The sequence below is a fragment of the Balaenoptera physalus genome, assembly GCF_965194825.1.
Source record: "Balaenoptera physalus genome assembly, chromosome: 11".
Classification (NCBI taxonomy): domain Eukaryota; kingdom Metazoa; phylum Chordata; class Mammalia; order Artiodactyla; family Balaenopteridae; genus Balaenoptera; species Balaenoptera physalus.
In genome coordinates, this window is record NC_138896.1 from 27232983 (window position 1) to 27248192 (window position 15210).

The window sequence follows — 15210 nt, forward strand, 5'->3', positions numbered from 1 at the left end:
GAGAAAAACATATCAGTTTTGGACACAAAGAGAAATGCTCTTGAACCCTGGCTCTGCCATTTATTCTAGTTGTGACTGTAGGCAAATTATTTAACTTGTCTATGCTTAGGCCTTCTCATTTGTAAAATAGGAATGATGATACTTTATCAATCAGGAATGTTTATTGTGAGTGACAGAGATCCCAGTTCAGATTGGCTTAAATGAAAAGAGAATTTTGGCAAGGGGATGAGGGGCACCTAATAGAAAACCCAGAGACATACAGCATCAGGGGAACTGTTTGATTTAGGGTCATGTGTCTTCAAGGTTCCAGCTCTTTCTCTGCATCTCTCACAGTTTTGCTGTTACGTACTTTTGAGCTTGGACATCATACAAGATATATTAATGGTAGCAAAAGTGACTGGAAAACATCTAGGCCACACAATTACATCCTAAATGAAGCAGGGGGAAAAGAGTACGTTTTAGAAAATAGTTTCCGTAGAAAAGTCGAAAACGTTCTTACCTAGAAATCTCCCATAAAAAGCTCTTCTTGCCATAAATTTGATCATATGACAGTCTCTGAAACAATCACTGCAGCCAGAAGAGTGGGATAAACTATTAGGGTCCAACCCTGAAATAGAGGGTCAGTATATCTGCAGATAAATTCTGGCTGACATGGGTCTCCCAAAGAAATCTAGGTTTTGTTTAGGAGAAAAAAAAATGCTGGGGAGGCAAGTATCTGCTACCTTCTGCTTGACTACCCTGCACCCACATGCATTCTTCTTCCCGTCAAGATAATGCTGAGGCTTATGTACCTGCCCCATCTCCTTTCCAAGGAGACCCTCCAAACTCGCCGCCCTGAGTGGGAAAGAGTTAACACACCAGGCCTGGTCGTTCAACATTAGCATGTTATCAGGAGGGCCTGCCATGTGACTGAGCCTTGGCCAACTCCTGGAAACGTGGCCCTTGGAATGATCACTCTGTTACTAATTACTAAGGTTGTTTTATACACCTGAGACACCCAACCGTGCTAGACCAACTTGCCCAGATAGTTTATGCTGACACTGTGATTTCTGGAGGACACTGCTTTCCTTCTGGGGTTCTGGAGATGAGGAAATCATGGCTGGCCATGCAGGTGAAGGTGCCGACTGTAACCAGCCCTCAGTAAGAGTCCTGCAGTCTGAGATGCAGGTGTGCTTCCTTGGGTGGAAACACTTTGCATGTGCTACAGATCACTGTTGGAGGAACAGCGAGCGCATCCTGTGTGACTTCCATGAAGGAGGGCTTTAGAAACCCGTGTCTATTTCCCAACAGACTCCACTAGGTGCATCTTTTCCCCTTGCTGATCCTGCTTTGCATCCTTTTTGCTGTAATAAATATCAGCCTGAGTATAACTGTTTCTGAGTCTTGCAAGTCCTAGGGAATCATCGAAAGTACGTGTGGTTGTGCTACCCCTGAAACAATCACACTGCTGCATCCAGAGCCAGAACTAGGATTCTCTAGGTTAGGGGTAGACAACGATTTTTTTTTTAAGTGCCAGATCTTAAACACTTTATGCTTTGTGAGTCATAATGCCTCTGTGGCAATTAGGTAAGCCCGCTAGCTATGGTGATGCAGTGTGAAAGCAGCCATTTAGACAACTCATAAACAAATGGGTGTGGCTGAGTTTCAATACAATTTTAGTCACAAATGCAAGTGGGGGAAGGGACAGGTTTGGTTCACACTGTAGTTTGTTGGCTCTTGTTCTAGGTAGTGAGCCAGATTCTTGGTTTTATCCAAATGTAGCTTCCTGTGGTGTGATGATCTGACCGAATTTAACTGGGAAGTGTTAACTTCTTACAATAAAATCAATATACAATGGAGGGTAACAAATAACAATATATATTAATCAATGGTCTGTAAGACATATATTTCCTGCTGGACCAGAGTAACACAGGCTCCTTGACCTGGGAGCAAAGTAAGTTCCTAGCGGATCTGGTGCTTCTACATCCCCTTGGAAGTTATCTCCTATCTACTGGCACTGTGATCACAGCTTAGAAAGGAATTTGGGTGGTATTTACCTTTGGGGCTTCAGGCAGTACTCTTTCTCTTGGTCTGGGGCCTGAGAATTGCCTTGGGAATAGAGTCATCAACAACCCTAATTCCTCATTAATTGGTTGAAGGTTTTGCCCTCAAACTATTTCCTTAATACTTTAATTGAATTTTAAGCAGACTTTAAACTACTTTTATTGAACTTCAAGGGATAGTAAACAAAGCCAGGGATGTTATTAGATCATGGTCTTTGAGTTTATAACATGCCCAGAGAAATTTGTTTCTCAGAAATAGGTGTTCATTTAATGGCCTCTGCCTTGTTCTCTTCTAGGGAGCAATTCAGAACAATAGGCTGATCGAGTGGGGCTTGGGGGAGTCACTCATCTGCATCTTTGCAATGAGAGGTGATGGCCCCCTTTTCCTGTACTGAATACACAAGACATTATTTGGGAGGTGCCCAGGCTATAAAACTTGTCTCAGGCTCTAATGTTATCACTCGATAATTTTTCTTCTCTATGATTTTTATTACAACTGATTTTAGCATGGGGCTGGATAATTCAGTTTTTTTTCTACCTGTGCAAAGACATCTTCTAGTCAACTTTAATTACTTGGAACACATCAAAAGAATCACTCTGAGAAAAGTGAATGTTCTTTCTTTGGCCCAGGTTTTCCTATTTTCTAGAGGTCTGGTTTCTCCTATTTTCTTCTATAGAAGACTACTTCAGTTTCCTCATCAGTAAAATGGAGATCATAATTGTACCTGTGCCATCAGGTATTAAATGAGCTAATACAAGTAAATTGTTAGTATAATGCCTGGTGCATAGTCAATAGTTAATATATGATGGCAAAAAAAGGCTGTAAGAGGCAGCTAACACACAAATATCTTAAAAATTTCCTACTAAATCTTTTAACGCTTCAGATTCAATACACGGTCTGAGCCTAAAGCTACAACTGCTATTTTTTGTTTGTTTTTGTTTTGTTTTTCTGGATCTTAGGTGCATTTATTCTTGTACAATCATTACAAAATCAGGTCTGGGGTAGTTGCGGGCCCCCACCTCCACCCCAGTGTGCAATGGTTCACTGCTAGCGGCCTTCTCCAGGAAGGCCTCCAATCTTCACTTCCAGGCTCCAGAAGAGCAGGGGACAAACCCACTCCACTGAGGCCCAGCAATAAAGTGCCTGATGTAGAGTTAGGGGATAGAACCCAGGCCACACAGATCCTGGCTGGCCCCCTAGAACCTTCCCAGGCCCAGTTTGGGGGAGACTCTTGGACAACTCCAGCAGCTGCAGACAAAGGTGCTGCAGGAAATCCCAGATTAGCTGGGATCCCCCCTTTCTGAGCCCCCAAATTTCCTCCAGCCGGTGGAAAACCTCATTGCTGGATGGCCAAAAAGGGGCCTGGCTCTTTAAAATCCCAGCTATGGCAGCTGAGGGGCGGGGCTGAGGAAAGAGCTGAAGGTTTGTCCCTTCTTATCAGAGTCCGCCAAACCAAACCCTGGGGGACTCTATGAAAAAAAATTGCCTCAAGTTTCTAGGAGGAGGTTGGGAAGGGAGCCTCAGACCCTCAGGGAGCTGAGCCCCCCAGCAAGGAGTGGTGGCTGGAGGGGCCAGTCTTACGGAGGACAGACCCAGGAGGACAGACCCAAGGTGGTTGGTGGGAGAGGTGGGAGGGTTCTCAGACATCAGAACCTGACACAGGCAGAAGGATGCTCAGAGAGGGGGCAAGGGGTTTGTCCAAGGCCACTCAGGGCAGAGCCAAGACCCAAACACCAGCCTCCCACCCCTGGGCCCTCCAACCCCACAAATGTCCCAACCTGGCCTCCAGATAGCTCCCACCTCCACAAAACCTGTTTCTGGCTCTGGGAAGGGAGCGGGTAACACAAGAGTTCCCAGCTCCTTGGAACAGGACCCCACTGTCCCCAGCCAACGGGAAGTAATTTGGGGTCCATCCTGGGGCTCCGGACAAAGGAATCATGGGAAAGGACATGTCCTTAGCCTCAGATTACTCAGAAATAACCTGACTGTCTATGCTCAGACCCTGACTGGACAAGAAATACCCCCAACACCCGATTAACCACATAGAAGCCCAAATCCCTGATTTGGCCAAGAGATACTCCCAGGCCCTGAATGGCTGGAGGATTCACCCTCTTCAAGGCCCAGATTGACCAAAAGACACTCGGACCAGCCTTGATTGGCCAGAGATGGCCCTTGGTCGAGAGGCTGGGTGGAGAGCCACTTCTCCTGTGTCCCTTGTGAGGGTCCCACAGGCAGGGTGGCCTAGGTCCAGGAGGGGTGGGAGAAGGTGATTCTGTACAGCTGGGCCCAGGATGAGAAGACCCTCTTCTCCGTGATGAGTCGGTGGTGCCCTTGCTGCTAGGCTCATTCCAGATGTAGGTGATAACTCGTCCAGCCCCTTGGGCTCATAGTAGCGGTAGGGCATGTACTGCAGGCGGGGCTGCTGGCTGCAATAGTTGGGGAGGGGGGTGCAGGGGGACCATGCTATAGACGTGCAATCGCCGTGGCGAAGCAACCCGTGCTCGACCGCGAATGGGACTTTTCCCTGGCCTTGCCTGTCTCACCCCGGAAGAGGTCCACAAATTGGCGCATGCGGCCGAGAGGGAGGGCGTGGGACTCGGTGCGGGGCACACCAGGCCTGCGCACTGGGTGACGCGCGCCAGGCTGCCCTGGGGCTCCTGGATCTTGTTTGGGGGACCCCAGAAGATGAACAGAGTTTCGGGGTCCGGCTGGCGAACTCCGGGGGCCTCCGCAGCACACAGAATACACTGGACCGGGCCATCACGCGGAAGGTGGTTTTGTTGCCCGCGTCGGCCGAGGAGCCCGAGGTGGGTGCCTCGTTCGCGCGGATTGTGCTCGCGGGATCTCGGGCCCAGCCTGGTGCCTAGCAGGTGGCTGAAGCTGGTGACAGTCACATACTGGTGGCACCGGGAAAGCCTCGTTTTGTTGCCAAGAGTGGGGGTGGAGCCATCGGTGATGCTCCATTTTTACAGGCTGACGGATGCGGCGCGGCAGGGAGCGTTAATGAAAGACCCCACTGGCACTGCTGGGAGTTTGTTGCTACTCGTCTGTCCTCAGCATCTGCTGAGGGGCAGGGGACAGAGTCCTGCAGGCCGCCCAGGGGCAGGGGTGTGGGGCTACACTGGCTGAGGGGCCTCCGGCAAGTCATGTGACGTCTCTGAGCCTCCGTTTCCTCATCTGCCCCGGGGAGCACCTGGCCCCTGCAGCCCCCAAGCCCCCTCACAAGGCGCGGGGAGCCGAGAGCCAGAGTTCGCGTCGCACCGCTCTGGCCGCCCAGGCCCCGCCGCAGCCTCCGCCCTCCAGGTCCTAGCGCCGCCTTTCACCCCCAGGGCCCAGGCCTGGGCGGTGGGCCAACTACTATTGTTTTAACGAGGAGTCTTCATACCCTGTAACAAAGGTTGCCAGTTTTCTCAGCTCCAGATGACAGAGTCCTCATGACCTTTTCCCCTACTTCAGTGTAGACAATTCTGCATAAGTTAAATCTTTTTCAGTACCCCATTTCTGGTTCTAAACGCTGTGTGAATAAGAATCACTTAATTGACAGAGATGGAAAATCCCAATCAAGATGGCTTAACCCAAAAGAAGGTATATTGGCTGAGTTAACATAGCAGTTCAAGGAAGACGGGATTCAGGCATGGCTTGATCTAGAGGCACACGATGTCATTGGAGCTCTAGTTATATATTTCTCTATGAAGTCCCTGGCTCTGCTCTTCTTCATTGAGCAGTGTCATTTTCAGGCTGTCTTCCTTCAAGATGGTGAAATGACTGAGAGAAGTTAAAGACTCACCTGTACTTACCACACTATTCAGAGTGTAAATCCGTTCTGATTGCTCCTGTTAGAAGGATAAACTGAGGCATATTACAGTATTGAGGAGTTCATTTGAGCAAAAACAGATTTGACTTGGGCAGCACCAAAACGGAAGTGGTTAGTGCTCTACGGACAGGGAGAGACTTTTCTAGAGAAAGGGCAGAAGCAAAGTAAGAAAATTATTGATTGGCTGCAGCTTTAAGCCTAGTTGGCTATTTGTGACTGGTGGTCCTTGGCATTTTGATATCGTAACCTTGAGGCATTTACAGGCATAAGATTTTGGTTTGCTTATGAAGGCTGCCATGGTAATAGAGCCGCCTCCATCTAATGGCCTCCTCATTTAATAAGTTTGTCACTCATAAGGAGGAGAGGAGTCTCCTTAAGAGGACAGAGATTCAGTGTCACAGAAGACAGAGATTTCACCTACCGTGTTGACTGCTTGTGACAGATACTGCAGACTGGATGCAAAAACTCCATTCTTATTCCTCTGTAATATCCTTCACTTCATTTTTGAGACAGGAACATTTAAAATAGTTTCTAAACTCCTTTTCAGATGATGTATTTATGCCAACAAAGCCATCCATGTAAGATTTGCAAGGTGGAAGGAAGCCAGTCTCTACTGTATTGCTTCAACGAGTTCTGAAGGTAAGCACAGTTGTGGAGATTTTGGTCTTCGTTTGTTTGCTTTTTCTGCATCAATGTTATTAGAGTTTCCAGTGTCCAATCTTGTGCCGGGAGGCAGGGCATAGGGCTTGAATTGTAGTCAAGGTGATGTGATCTTAGGGCCAACAGCTGGCTTCCTCATGCTGGGAACTTGAAGGAAACAGTGTGATACTTGAGTCAACAATTGAACCAGCAGCTTCCTGATTACCCAGCTTTCTGGTAACAGGGAAAACAGCTGCCTCATTAGGCCAATTCTTTAATGGTGTTCTGGGAATCATTTCTAAAGACTGAGCCTTGGTCTGGCTCCTTCAGCCCCTCCAATGATTTTGTAAGCTAAGGACCCTGTACTAAATGCCTTTCGGCTTAAACTATCTAGAATAGTTTCTGTCATCTGCACCTGAATCAATGCCCCGCTATATTCTAAGTGTCTAGAACTATTGTTGATACATTGTACATATACAAAAATTATTTGTTACCTGGCTGATTTTTACCCCCAGAAACCTCTACCCCCAAATTTCCTGTTTTTTTTTTTTAATTGAATGAAATAAGATACCAGTACTGCCTCAAATTTTAGGACCTGGGTGATGGACTACACTGAACCCTGGAACTGAGGGTAGAGCATGGTAAACCATATGGCTGAGACTGAAGGGAGAAAAATTCCCTAAAGCAATTGAGGTATGTTTTATGGAGAGCAGGAAGTACTACCAGTGGAGGCAAACAATGAGTATGTACTAGAGAAGCCTGCTTTTAAATAATTGTGCGCATTCCAGGAGATGATACTTGTTTACCTCGGCCAATTCTGTTTGTGAGACAAAAATACCACAGAGGGAATACTGAGAGCACAGTAAAAACAAATTGTTTGAGACAATGCTATTTACACCCCCTCTTTCCGCATTAGCCACTCACCCCTTCTTCAGTAGTATCAGAATCTCGATTTTTAGCCTGCCCAAGTTAAAGATTTATTTCCTAATTTTGCTGCCCAAGTTAAAGATTTATTTCCTAATTTTCTTAGCAGCTAGGTACAAACAGGTGACTAAGTAAGGACAATGAAATGTAAGCAGAAGTTTCGTGTGTGGCTTCCACAAGAATTCCTTACAAGGGAAGAGGCAAACAGCATTTTGTCCCTTCCACTTTTTCACTTTGCTGGCCTGCAGATGTGATGGTTGGAATTCTGGCAGCCATTTTGGACGATGAGGTGCCCTTGATGGTACAATGGAAAGAGTGGGTCATGATCTCATTATAATTATGGAGCCACTGTGACAATTCTGGGCGGCTGGTTTTCAAAATCCTTTTGTGATCGCTAGGAAAACTTCTAACTTGTTTAAACCAGTGCTGTTTTGGAGGTTTTCTGTTCAATGCAGATGAACTCAATCATATCCAATAGAGATATAGTCAAGTCCTAAGGAATAGGGATGTGACTTTAAATTCTGTAGGGGGATGCATATTATAGACTTAGGAAAGAAGACAGAAATGGAAGAATTGAGCAAAATCAGAGATAAGAGGTGAAGAATGTAGGGCAGTTTTCACAGTGGCAAACATTAATATCACCTTGTTAATATTTATCTTTACAACTTTCTTTATAGCATCTGAATCTCCTTCCATTTTGTGAGTGTACTATACAGTCATCTAGGCTGAGCCAATCAGACCACTCACCCTGGATCTTAAATCAAAAGCAAATGATACCAGGAAGGGAGAGCAGTAGAAACTTCTTGGTTGTGCCAGTCGAAAGCGGTGTCACCCAGCGTCCAGTGCCAATAACGTGGGAGGGTGCGATGTGGGATTAAGAGATTCGTGGTGGCAGCAACAGGGTTCCTCTTGGCAGTAGCTCTCCGGTTGGAGTTTGGCTGTGGTTCTGGCTGTGTCGTTGCTACATGATTCCTTCTATTCTCCAGGCTCCTTAGTAATTCAAATCTGGGTCTTCCCCTTATAACATCTTTTAAAAACTCCTTTTTGTTTGCTTACATCAGCCAGAGTCAGTTTGTGTCGATTGCTAACGTGAACTCCTTCTGGTACACATCTTCTAATAATCATGCCGTATGTAATACTGCAAAGACAAGCTTTGATTTAAATAAGAAATGTCAACCTGTCTTTTTTTCTGAATTGATTTTAAATAACATCCATATGTTTCTCCAGGGGTGAGAAGTCTTAGGAGCTTCTTTGATTAGTCTTTTTGCCTTTCTAAATTCATGTTTCAAAACCAATTCATTTAAACTTGAAAAAGATGAACTTGGATTGAAAGAATGAACCCATATGTTTCAAATGGATTTTGGATTTACCAAGAATAAGATTCCTTAAATCCACACTTGATAAATACCCATCTAAACCTGTTACAAATGTGACATTAATGTGTGTGTATTAAAGGAATGCAGAATAACTAGGACATAGTATCTGTATTCAGTGAGGTCAGTCTTTCCAAAATTTTGTCCATTTGTCAAGGAAACTTCTATTAAGTGCCTGGCTCATAGTTGGTCCTTAATAAACGTTTATTGATAATTGAATTCGGTAAGAATAATAGGATGACTTTTATGGGATTCTGTTTATGTAGAATTCTTGTACCTTAGAAAGATGGAAATAATTTAGCAGCAGGAGGGTCAACAGCAGTAGAAAATGATATGTGAGCTGTAAAATTTATTACGCTGATTACACGATGGCTAGTAGATGTTTTAAACAGAGCACAATTCTGCTTTCCGGGTATTTAACATTTCAGTGTTCATTTCCAAGTGCACACCACCTCCTTCTCACTGCCAGAGTCAATAAGTATTTACTAAATAGGCATACGTGCAAGTTACCTTATCAGGTATACATTCGTAGTTTGTACCAAGCGTACTGTATTTCATCCCTTGAAGGACCATGCTTCCTGACTGTGCTATAGGTGGGGTATCATTATTTATTGAATGTCATGATTCATCTCCCTCATATACCTGTAGTTTGTTATGTGGATTAAAATTTGTCCTTAGTTTCTTTCAGACATACAGGTTGTCCATGGTTATAATAAAATGTCCTAATGTATAACAAAATAAGGTTTGAGAATCACTGTTTTGAGAGCTTTGTTACTGAACTATCATTTTACATATTTTTTTTAACATTTAAAAATATTTTTATTTTCTTTTACATTCTTTTTAACAAAACTCCTTTCATCTTTACCCCTCCCCCATTGTTATGAAAGGAAAAATCTGTACTTTTTGCTGTGTTTACTTGTTGGTGTTCCCTCCAAGACTGGGTGCTTCTCAAGGTCAGGGCTGATGGCATTTTTCTTTCATTATCATCTTGTCTGCAATATATTTGTAATATAATTGCCACTCATTAAAACTGTATTGTGTAGATATAACAGATGGAAATGGGCTTGAAGCTTTTTACTATGTGAGACAGTGCACATAGGTGGAAAGAACTCAGACTTTGGGATCAGAAACATAGTTTCAAATTATTCCTTTATTAATTATGAAATAAATTATACTCCTTTCTTTATTACTTATGTAATGAGTAATATTACTGGCTCTTACACTCCTAGTCCTCAGTTAGAAAAAAGAAATGATGGGGGATTGAGAAGATTAATGGAAGTTATCGTATAATTTATTTAGCTCAGTGCCAAATGTACTATAGGCACACAGTAATGTTTGCTCCCTTTTTTATTGGCATTAATTCCAGGCAGTGTTAGGTATACCATTTTACTTAAGTAGAGAAAGCACTAGGTAGATAGTTGAGAAAACTGAGTTCTGAGATTCATTTTGACCTTGCATGAGTTTGGATAAAGCCCCTAAACATTCTGGGTCTCAGTTTCTTCCATCTAAAATGAGAATAACATCAGTCAAAGGATAGAAGTTATTAAAATTAATAAGGTGAAAAGCCTTGGAAAAATTTCAGTAACTACACACATAAAAGGTGTTACTATTTTTGTTTCTGTTTTAATTGTTCACAGCTCAATAAATTATCATTTGTTAAAATTAAATTATATATATACATATATATCTCTTTTGAGGCTAAGAAGATGTTACTAGTATGTCCCTGAGGGCTCCCAGAAAATGTTGATTTAAAACATTGAAAAGTAATCTTAAGGAAGAAAGTACTGTGGTGAAAGAAGAGATTTGAAAGATGATTTTAGCTGTAAGCTTTTGGACAGATTGAAGAGAAGGCTAAGACAGGTGGTGAGGAATGGGTTTTGGAATACCAAATGTGAAATGACAAGGACAGGAACAGAGATTTAACTGTGGAAAAATAATAAGTCCTAGAAATGTATAAGTGATTTTCCAAAAGAAAACTGTTCAACTTGTCTTTGAGTGTAGAATTTTGCAATATGGTCTTTTATATACAACTAACCCTTGACTAATAAAGCGGGGAGCAACGTGTTTATTATTTCTCTTCATCTGGTAATAAACCTGTTGTTGTATTTTGCTCCATTGCAGCCAAACTCTCAAAGTTCTCCTCCATCCAATGCTTCCAATTCTTCACTGCCACTCTTCAAGACATTCTTTTTAGTAAGCGTTTCACACAAGAAAATGCTGTAAATGTTTGAAGAGGAAATCTTTATTTGTAAGAAGAATATTAACGACTGTTCATTAGAATTTATGTTTAGAAGTCAAAACTCAGGCAGAGAGACATCCAAGGAAGATGAAAAGTTCCAATTTGTGGGGTTGACACCCTAAGTACTTAAATACCTGCAATCCTCATTGTCATTTTTTAAAGGAAAGTGCCGGGCATTAGGACTGTCAACACACACTCTCTTTCAGTCACGTTGATAATTTTGGAAAATGGGCATTAACTTCTCAGTTTCTTTTCTGGGAACTTCTGCCCACCTCTTAAAGGTTGGAATTCACCAAGGGTTTTTCTAGAGCCCCTTATTTCGTGCTCACATTCTGTCTGAGAGATCCTGGCTATTCTCATTATCTCTAACCTTTACTAAAGACTTCCAAATCGATGTCTCTAATCTAGACCTCTACAGTATAGTTACACAGCCCTTTGCTAACTAGATCTCTCCACAGGATGCCTTATAGGCATCTCTCTCAATACTTCTGAATATGAACACTTTTGTTTCCTCTTAAAAATTTTCCCTCCTCCTGTATTTTCTATCTTATCTGATGATATTACTTTCCATCCAGCAGCTACACAAGAAATTGCTGCAGACCCCACCTTTCTTGCACACCCTACCATACATATCATAAAATCTTGCCAACTTTCCCACCTCAATAGCTCTGGGATAGATTCTTTTCTCTTTGTCCTTATAACAAGGTTTTGGTTTAACCCTCATCATCTCAAGCAGTAGATTCCAAACTCAACTGCCTGCCTCTGGTCTTATCCCATTATGACTAATTCTTCATCCTGCCACCAGAGTGATCTTCTTAAAACTCACATTTGACCATGTCACAGATTGGTGTATAACCGTTCAGAAGAGTCCTAACTCTTACAGGCTAAATATCAAACCCTTTAATATATATGCTGATATCAATATATAGCATATAAGGAACTCTATCATTTAGCACCCGCCAATGCCATCCTCACACCCTTTTCTGGTAGTCTCTTGCCTAGAATGCCATTTCTACTTTCTTAGCCTACTGGTCTATGTGGAATTCCTGCTAATGTTATGAAACTCAGTTCAGGTTGCCTTCTCCAGGAAGCCTTCTGGACCCTCCTACTTGCTCTCACTGTGTTCCTCAGGAAATACTTTGCTCTGAGCTTTTCTCACAGTTTTGCACATCCGTCATTGCCTTCACTGTGTTACATTTTGATGACCTCTTTGTGACAACCTTCCAGGCTTGGTTGTGGGTGACTTGAGGACAGGGATCATAGCTTGTTCTCCTTTACCTCCAACATGCTTAGCACCAAGAGTTTGTACAGAATAATAACAAACTGTGTTTTATCAATGGATATATTGAAGGGCAATGAAATTATAAAAAGAGGAACAACATCTTTAAAACATTTCATCTATGTTTTCCTGTTTGTTCTTCCTCAATTTTACTAATATTGTGATAGATAATTCACAGTGAACATAGGCTGTCTAAGGGGAAAAGAAAAGAGACGGCCTTCTAAGCTGAGAGGTCATTTCCTTGCATTTCTCTAGATCTGAGATCTAATTAGATCTCTGAAGTTTAAGCCTAAGTCAGGGTAATTTGAGAGATAGTGTATATTTTTCTTACCTTTTCATTTTAATAGTCTTACTACTGGTTGAACAGTTCAAAATCATTGTGGAAGTCTTTCTAAAAATATTTAGATCATAATCATTTGAAGACAATTCTGATCTATTCTGTGGATCTGAGGATAGATGGCCTTATTGCCTTTCTATATTTTTTGCTTCATATCATTTGTTTTTTCTCCAGCAAGTTAATTTGCTGTACTTAATTCTATATTTAAAAATAGAAGATAAGTTTAAGTTGTCAATCTAAGCATAATATATTTAATGAAATAAATACAAATATTAAAATAAGTAGTCAGATGCCACCTTCTGGCTCTTGAAGAAAAGAGGAATGTAAATCAATTGTTATACACAAACTGGCATAGTGAAGGTGACTGTCAGTTCCTGTGCGTTGATTTTGTCCCCCACCCTTAAACACATATGGTGTATCATGCTGTATCTTCAGGCTGTGTCAGCTACACATAATATAGCAATGGTAAGGAAGAAACACAAAATGCAAGACTTAGACCTTCAAAGTTACCTAATTTGCCTTTGCTCAAAAGCAGTTGTTAGAGCTACGGAGTTAAAAAGTCTTCTAAAGAAATGTAAATGGCTGTCTGTGCAACTTCAGTGTCAGGCATAAATCCAGAGAGCCAGGAAACATTGTCACCATAAATCCAAGTGGCAACGTAGGTCCACAGAGCGAGGAGAGAATCGTATTTCTTTGGTAACTAGAGTTTAAGCTAGTTTCCCCCTAAGAGGAGGAAAGACTGTTTTACTTTCCTTCTGCTTCTTTTCAAACTCTGGGTACTACAAGCCCCTATCTTCAGGAAGGTGATTAAAAGTTATTTATATAATGTGATAGAAGAGTTACATTTGAAATCTGTGCTCTGTGTATTCTCATCCAATTGATAATACAGCTAAGTAATGAATAGATTTTGTCAACAAAATGGGTTTTTGATGGTTGGGGAACAACTCTAGGATACCAGAATTTTTTGTCTGTGCCTATAGTTGTTATCAACTGATGTTTCAGAAAGATAAAAATAAGACTCAGGACATGTAGGATCTTGCTGTAGACAGCTGGAGGGAAACTTCCTAAGAATTTGAAAACCAATTTCAAAGAGCCCTCAGTTGTTTTGCTGTTAAATGTTGGAAATTTAAAGTCAACAATCCTTTGTTTAGCAAATCATCTTCATGAATTTCTGAGTGTGCAAACATGAACCTGGACATTATTTGGCTAGTGGATGGAGAGCTGAACTGCACTGCATAAGAAATTATTGGATAAGGCCAGACGCTATAAAACTCTTAGAGGAAAACATAGGCAGAACACTTTATGACATAAATCACAACAAGATCCTTTTGACCCACCTCCTAGAGAAATGGAAATAAAAACAAAAATAAACAAATGGGACCTAATGAAACTTAAAAGCTTTTGCACAGCAAAGGAAAACATAAACAAGACGAAAAGACAACCCTCAGAATGGGAGAAAATATTTGCAAATGAAGCAACTGACAAAGGATTAATCTCCAAAATTTACAAGCAGCTCAATATCAAAAAAACAACCAACCCAATCCAAAAATGGGCAGAAGACCTAAACAGACATTTCTCCAAAGAAGATATACAGATTGCCAACGAACACATGAAAGAATTCTCAACATCACTAATCATTAGAGAAATGCAAATCAAAACTACAATGAGGTATCATCTCACACCAGTCAGAATGGCCATCATCAAAAAATCTACAAACAATAACTGCTGGAGAGGGTGTGGAGAAAAGGGAACCCTCGTGCACTGTTGGTGGGAATGTAAATTGATACAGCCACTATGGAGAACAGTATGCAGGTTCCTTAAAAAACTAAAAACAGAACTACCATACAACTTAGCAATCCCACTACTAGGCATATACCCAGAGAAAACCATAATTCAAAACGAGTCATGTACCACAATGTTCATTGCAGCTCTATTTACTATAGCCAGGACATGAAAGCAACCTAAGTGTCCATCGACAGACGAATGGATACAGAAGATGTGGCACATATATACAATAGAATATTACTCAGCTATAAAAAGAAACGAAATTGAGTTATTTGCAGTGAGGGGGATGGACCTAGAGTCTGTCATACAGAGTGAAGTAAGTCAGAAAGAGAAAAACAAATACAGTATGCTAACACATATATATATGGAATCTAAAAAAAAAAAAAAGGTTCTGAAGAACTTAGGGGCAGGACAGGAATAAAGACACAGACGTAGAGAATGGACTTGAGGACACGGGGAAGGGGAAGGGGAAGCTGGGACGAAGTGAGAGCGTGGCATGGACTTACATATACTACCAAATGTAAAATAGGTAGCTAGTGGGAAGCAGCAGCATAGCACAGGGAGATCAGCTTGGGTGTGACCACCTAGAGGGGTGGGATAGGGAGGGTGGGAGGGAGACCCAAGAGGGAGGAGATATGGGGTATATGTATATGTATAGCTGATTCACTTTGTTATAAAGCAGAAACTAACACACCGTTGTAAAGCAATTATACTCCAATAAAGATGTTTAAAAAAAAAATTACTGGAGTAGTGAGTTGGAGGCTGTCTGGTAGAGAC

The 15210-nt window shown here is 42.1% G+C and overlaps 1 pseudogene across 1 annotated transcript; it reads right to left on the reverse strand.

Annotated features, from left to right (window-relative positions):
- Positions 1 to 1906: 1906 nt before the first annotated feature.
- On the reverse strand, positions 1907 to 14997 carry LOC309637301 (alpha-N-acetylgalactosaminide alpha-2,6-sialyltransferase 6 pseudogene; annotated as a pseudogene). Its single transcript has one exon. The product of its transcript is annotated as an alpha-N-acetylgalactosaminide alpha-2,6-sialyltransferase 6 pseudogene (transcript).
- Between the last annotated feature and the right edge of the window lie 213 nt (positions 14998 to 15210).